The 7,086-nt window shown below is 41.6% G+C and overlaps 1 pseudogene; it reads right to left on the bottom strand.

The window, feature by feature from the left end:
- Window positions 1-294: 294 nt before the first annotated feature.
- LOC139381862 (KIF-binding protein-like) lies at window positions 295-4,062 on the bottom strand (annotated as a pseudogene).
- Window positions 4,063-7,086: the final 3,024 nt, after the last annotated feature.

Genomic DNA, 7,086 nt, shown 5'->3' with positions numbered 1-7,086 from the left:
TTATTATTTATCCTGATTGCCTAGTCACTTTTACCCCTACCTACATGTACATATTACCTCATACCCATGCACATTGACTTGGTATCGGTACTCTTTGTTTATAGCATCGTTATTATTTTATTGTGTTACTTTTTTTGCTAATCTATTTTTACTTTTTAACTCTGCATTATTGGAAAGGGGCTCTTAAGCATTTCATGGTAGAACATCAAATGGGGATTGAGGAGAATGACATTTAATATATGATAGGGGTGTTTAACCAGGCTTTGTAGTGTGGAGTTTAGGGCACATTCAGATTCAGTTAGAGGAGGCCAACTTTGCCTTGAGTCGGTTGATCTTGAGGGGCAGAAGGCTGGCCATCTCTTCACTCAGTTCCAGCTCTGTCTCGATGGCGATTTTGGCCTCTGGGTTGTCCTTGCAGTACTGGACCACAAAGTTGTTAGCACTCCAGGGAGCGGTTCAGGTTCTCCAGCTGAATGGTTGTGCTGGTCGAGATCAGCCTGCTGTGGAGACGAGCCACCCGGAACTTAACCACAAGGACTGGCCTCAGTACCTCGTCCTCCAATTTATCCGGCCACTTGCCCTCTGGTGAGCGGACTCAGTCGAGGAACATCTGGTAGAACTTGGTGGAGGAGGAGCAGAGGTGGTTAAACTTCTTAACCGTGTGCACCTCCAGGTCGTCCTGCTTGTTGGCCATGGCCAGCTTCAGATCCATCATCTCGTAGTAGGTCCTCGGCCAGCTCAAACTGCAGCTGGCGGCAGATGAGGAGGTAGTACTGGGCGTTCAGGTCATTGCAGATGGGCTCCATCACCGCCGCTTGTGCCACTCCAGGTCCTCCTCAAAGAATGCCAGGGCCTTGAAGAGAGTGCTGTGGTCCTGCAAAATCTCAATGTGATCTGTGACCTGGCCATCCATCTCAAAGTACTCCTTAGCTTGGTTTACGTAGGCCTGGCCAACCAGAAAGATGGCGCGGGCATCCTCAAAGTTGAGGGGTGGAGTCAAAGGTGTGGAGTCAAAAGATGGAGTCAAAGGTGCCAATGGAACCAAACAGAACAGCACTCTTCCTTCCTCTCTCCTTCTCCTCCTCCTCCTCTTGTAGCTGTGTCGCTCTCAGCTCCGCCTGTCAATCCACCTTTAGCTCTCCAATGTTGTCCTGTACAGAGCAGCAGGCATACAAATTAGATATTGTCTCACAATATAGGCTAATCATCTACGAAATTACATATTGTTTGAAGATGTCGAAATTGCCTCGAGAAGTTCTTCGCATCTTGCAACAAATTAAGACAGTATTTTATCCAACACCTTGCAATTTCGGCTCTCTTCTGTCTAGGTTGGTCTCATTTCTCAGCCTCATCTTCATCTAAACACAAAGGTTTGAGATGTGTGTTAATGAGTACAGAATGATTGATAACATACAAACATTTCAGAATGAACATATACAGTCAAGGCTGAGTATATGACTTTAGAGTGAGAACTTACTCGCCTGGGCAGCGGCTTCTGAGGGGACCTCTCCAGCTAGGCCTGCTATGACAATGGCAGCAGATAGACAGTGCCTGCCCTCCATGTAGAGGGTCTGGCAGACAAAGTAGTGGGAAGAGAAAGATGTGTTAGATTAATCTGTTGAAATATCATTATAAAGAAATCAAGTCGTTTACGCACTGTAAAGAAATGATAAGTAATTAATCTTGATGAAGAGATTACATACAGTTTATAATTTACCTTGGTGATGTAATATTGCGATAACGTGGCAGCGTTCATGGCCCATTCCAGAGGAATGAACTGGTTTAATTCCAGCTGTCTCTGAAGAGTGCTGTGTCAGTAGCCCCCAGCTTTCTTATACAGCTCCAAGTTATTGTACATTTGTGCAAGATAGTACAGTGTATGGGTGTAGGCCATTTCAAATCTGTTTGAGAGTGAAAAGTTAGTTAAAAGAACAACGTCACTTCTTTCTGTCATTTATGAAAGACTCTACACAAGAATGACTTCCCTACCTCTTTATCCTCTCCTGTTGTGGTAATGCATCTTCCTCTGCCACAAAGAACTCAGTGAGGTCTATTGGGGGTTGCCCATCATCCGATGTTGTGAAAACAATAGATTATCCACTCTGAATTGTCAAGGTCACATTTAAACAGATGCCATAGGATTCAGTCTGCCGGGACAGTAAACCACATAGAATGCACCGCAGCTGGCCTTCCAGATGACAGATGATAAGGCCTGATGATGATGATGATGATGATGATGCTGCTGCTTGCTATTCCCCCAGAAATAAAATTATAATGTAGGCAAATTGCACATAGACAGTCTCATGCCTACCTCTTTCATGTGACAAATATACATTGTTTCTGCAGTTTCCAAAAATCCTTGGGTTCTCTCAATTTCATCCCCACCAGCCCACAGAATGCCCAGTTGATTCTAAATATATATATGTGTGTCAGTCCACAACATTTGACTACTTCATTATATTCATTATCTTTAGCCAATGCCAATGTGTGTGCATGGATTAGGCAAATTTTATGCACTGGACTGCTAGTTGCATGCTTAAAACTTCTTGAGCATACTTGAGACGCAGACGTCCCAAGTATGCCCCTGGAAATGCAAATGCGCTACGCTAAATGCTAAATGTACTCGTTACAACTCAATCTTTGATCAAAATTCACAAGCAGGGTATTGAATTAAAGCTACACTCGTTGTGAACCTAGCCAGCAAGTCAGATTTTTAAAATGCTTTTCGGCGAAAGCATGAGAAGCTATTATCTGATAGCATGCACCCCCCAAAATGCCAGCACGACACGTAAACAACAGATTTTGCGGTAGCCGGCGCTACCCAAAACGCAGAAATAAAATATAAAACATTCATTACCTTTGACAAGCTTCTTTCTTGGCACTCCTATATGCCCCATAAACATCACTATTGGGTCTTTTTTTCGTTTAAATCGGTCCATATATACCCAAAATAGCTTTGTATGGGAGCTGTGTCATTCAGAAAAAATCATCGTTTTTAAACGCTGCGTAATTTTTTTAAATTAAAAAAGTCGACGATAAACTTTCACAAAACACTTCGAAATCCTTTTGTAATCCAACTTTAGGTATTAGTAAACGTTTATAATCTATCAAAATGATTACAGGGCGATGTCTTTTCAATAGGTCTTCACTTGCAAAAACAATGGCTTCTAATATCTCCCTCAACTGCATCCGGGTGAAGACTGGGAAACTGGAGGTCAGATAGAAGGATTTTCCAACAATTAATTCAATTGAAAATGAGGACAATGGCGCCATCGTGCGGAATTTGTATGAATTTCAGGCAGATCGCCATTAAATTCTGTTCTCTTTTAATAACTGGTGGAAGTGACTTATGGAAATTATTTTTAGCTTTCAGAGAGCAGTTTTTCTTGCGTTTTTCAATGAAACACACGATCTGTTATAGTCACAGCCGTGATTTAACCAGTTTTATAAACTTCAGAGTGTTTTCTATCCACACATACTAATCATATGCATATACTATATTCCTGGCATGAGTAGCAGGACGCTGAAAAGTTGCGCGATTTTTAACAGAATTTTCGAAAAAGGAGGGGGTAGAAGTAAGTGAAGGCCAACATAAGTTTTAGCTGTCATTACCCTGACTTGGTTGAACAAAGACACGTTCTCTGGTAATATGCTCCACTTTTCCTGCAATGTCATGCAATTCATAAAATGTTCCTCTCCAGCAGACAGCTCTTCTGTTTCAACGTGGTTTACACAAAGATAATACTCCACCGTCCCGAGTTTAGCTGCTCTTGATCCGTCTGGGGAGTCTCCACAGTGGCCTCTCCCAAAGCTCTCCTCACTGCCTCGGTCAACAGGCTGATCTGTCGGGCGCTGGTCAGCTTCATCATTGACGTTCTCGTGTTCACCAACATCGAAATTCTTCAAGGAGCAGTATATCTCTCCTAAAAGCTCCCTTACCTTATACTTCGATCGAAAAGGGTTGTTTTCTGGGTCTTTTCTTGATTCTACTTCAGAGAGATCTTGAGCATTACAAAACATGTCACACACTGTTCTCCATTCATTACTGTATGTGGAAGCCATGTCAGTTATTTCTGTAAAAAGGACCCCAAGCGGGGTCCAGTAGTTGGGTAGGGTCACATTCATTCGATTAGGGCACACGGTAGCGATGCGTTTTGCAACAGAAAACATGCATGAGCGTTAAGTCACGGAGTTTCTAAACACAGATGCGCAACATCGCAACACTTCCGGGAATGCTTGCGAAACAGACCAAATAGACCAGGCTGGGGTTTGAGAAGTCAAGAGAGAGGTCTTCTTCTTCGATGAGGTTTAATGGTGGTTGGCATCCAATATGTTGCATTACCGCCATCTACTAGACTGGAGTACAACTCTCTTATAGTTTGCTTGAAAAATAAATAAACAAATACCCTACCACCATACCTTCAAGACTGTTGGAAAAGCAATGGAGTGTGCAAAGAATGCCAAGAGTGTGCAAGGCTTTCATCAAGGCAAACGGTGGCTACTTTGAAGAATGTCAAATCTAAAATATATTTTGATTTGTTAAGCACTTTTTTGGTTACTACATGATTCCATATGCGTTTTTTCATAGTTTTGGTGTCTACACTATTATTTTACAATGTCGAAAATAGTACAAATAAAGAAAAACCCTGGAATTAGTAGCTGTGTCCATACATTTGACTGGTACTGTATATTTACCCCCAAAATATATGGGGGATTGGAAATGATGCAGACATACACTACTGTTCAAAAGTTTGGGTCACAAGGACATTTCTCCTTGTTTTTTGTCCATTAAAATAGCATCAAATTGATCTGAAATACAGTGTAGACATTGTTAATGTTGTAAATGACTATGGTAGCTGGAAACGGCTGATTTTTAATGGAATATCTACATAGGCGTACAGAGGCCCATTATCAGCAACCATCACTCCTGTGTTCCAAAGGCATGTTGTGTTAGCTAATCCAAGTTTATCATTTTAAAAGGCTAATTGATCATTAGAAAACCCTTTCACAACTATGTTAGCACAGATGAAAACTGTTGTTCTGATTAAATGTAGAAAATAGTTTTTTTTTTTAAATTTAAAAAATCCACTGTGCCCGCACCCCACCATACCTCTGTCTGCACATTATGCCCTGAATCTATTCTACCATGCCCAGAAATCTGCTCCTTTTATTCTCTGTCCCCAACACACTAGACAACCAGTTTTGCAAACCCTTAGCCATACCCTCATCCTACTCCTCCTCTGTTCCTCGGGTGATGTGGAGGCTAACCCAGGCCCTGTGTGTCTCCAGGCACTCTCATTTGTTGACTTCTGTAATCGAAAAAGCCTTGGTTTCATGCATGTTAACATCAGAAGCCTCCTCCCTAAGTCTGTTTTACTCAATGCTTTAGCACACTCCGCCAACGCTGATGTCCTTGCCATGTCCAAATCCTGGTTTAGGAAGGCCACCAAAAATTTGGAGATTTCCATACCCAACTACAACATTTTCCGTCAAGATAGAACTGCCAAAACGGGGAGGAGTTGCAATCTACTGCAGAGATAGCTTGCAAAGTTCTGTCATACTTTCCAGGTCTATGCCAAAACAGTCCGAACTTCTAATTTTAAAAACTAATCTCTCCAGAAATAAGTCTCTCACTGTTGCCGCCTGTTATAGACCCCCCTCAGCTCCCAGCTGTGCCCTGGACACCATATGTGAATTGATTGCCCCCCATCTATCTTCAGAGTTTGTTCTGTTAGGTGACCCTACAATATAAACTAGATGCCCTCAATCTCACACAAATTATCAAGGAAACCACCAGGTACAACCCTAAATCCATAAACATGGGCACCTTCATAGATATTATCCTGACCAACTTTCCCTTCAAATACACCTCTGCGGTTTTCAATCAGGATCTCAGCGATCACTGCCTCATTGCCTGCATCCGCTATGGGTCCGCGGTCAAATGACCACCCATCATCACTGTCAAACCCTCTCTAAAACCCTTCTGCGAGCAGGCCTTTCTAATCGACCTGGCCCAGTTATCCTGGAAGGATATTGACCTCATCACGTCAGTCGAGGATGCCTGGTTGTTCTTTAAAAGTCATTTTCTCACCATCTTAGATAAGCATGCCCCGTTCAAAAAATGCAGAACTAAGAACAGATATAGCCCTTCGTTCACTCCAGACCTGACTGCCCTTGACCAGCACAAAAACATCCTGTGGCGGACTGCAATAGCATCGAATAGTCCCCGCGATATGCAACTGTTCAGGGAAGTCAGGAACCAATACACACAGTCAGCAAAGACTAGCTTTTTTCAAACAGAAATTTGCATCCTGTAGCTCTAACTCCAAAAGGTTTTGGGACACTGTAAAGTCCATGGAGAACAAGTGCACCTCCTCCCAGCTGCCCACTGTACTGAGGCTAGGCGACACGGTCACCACCGATAAATCCATGATAATCGAACATTTTAAATTCTTAGAGCTCCCCCCTACTTTGTGCAATTTCTGCCTGAAGTCATACCCAAATCAGCCTGTAGCTCAGGCACAGAACCAAGGATATGCATATTCTTGGTACCATTTGAAAAAAACACTGAAGTTTGTGTAAATGTGAATTGAATGTAGGAGAATATAACACAATAGACCTGGTTTAGATAAAACAATGAAAAAAAACATATGTTTTTTATTTTTATTTTTGTATCATCATCTTTAAAATGAACAAGATAAAACAAACATTCAGATAGGATGATGGGGACAATTTCAGTGAAAAATATAAGAGGGCAACAGTACTTGTGCCAAGTTTCAACATGATAACTTCCAAAATGAGTGTGCTACATGACATTTATCATGAAGTCACCCAGGTGTCCCACACAAGTAGCCCAAATGTACCCAAGTTGCCAAATTGGTGAAGGTATACATTTTGAAACAAATAACTATATACAAAATACCAAATGGTATTCTAACACACCCCCCCCCCACACATTTTTTTTAGAAAAATAAATGGGAAAAAATAATTATTGATTAAAAAATACATTATATATATATATATATATATATACACAATTACAAAATAACATGGGTAACTATTTACACACTTTCAATATTTGGAAGA

Source organism: Oncorhynchus clarkii, chromosome 23 (genome assembly GCF_045791955.1).
Source record: "Oncorhynchus clarkii lewisi isolate Uvic-CL-2024 chromosome 23, UVic_Ocla_1.0, whole genome shotgun sequence".
Taxonomy (NCBI): Eukaryota; Metazoa; Chordata; class Actinopteri; order Salmoniformes; family Salmonidae; genus Oncorhynchus; species Oncorhynchus clarkii.
Note: the sequence above shows the minus strand (reverse complement) of the source record. Positions and strands in the feature narration are given on the sequence as shown.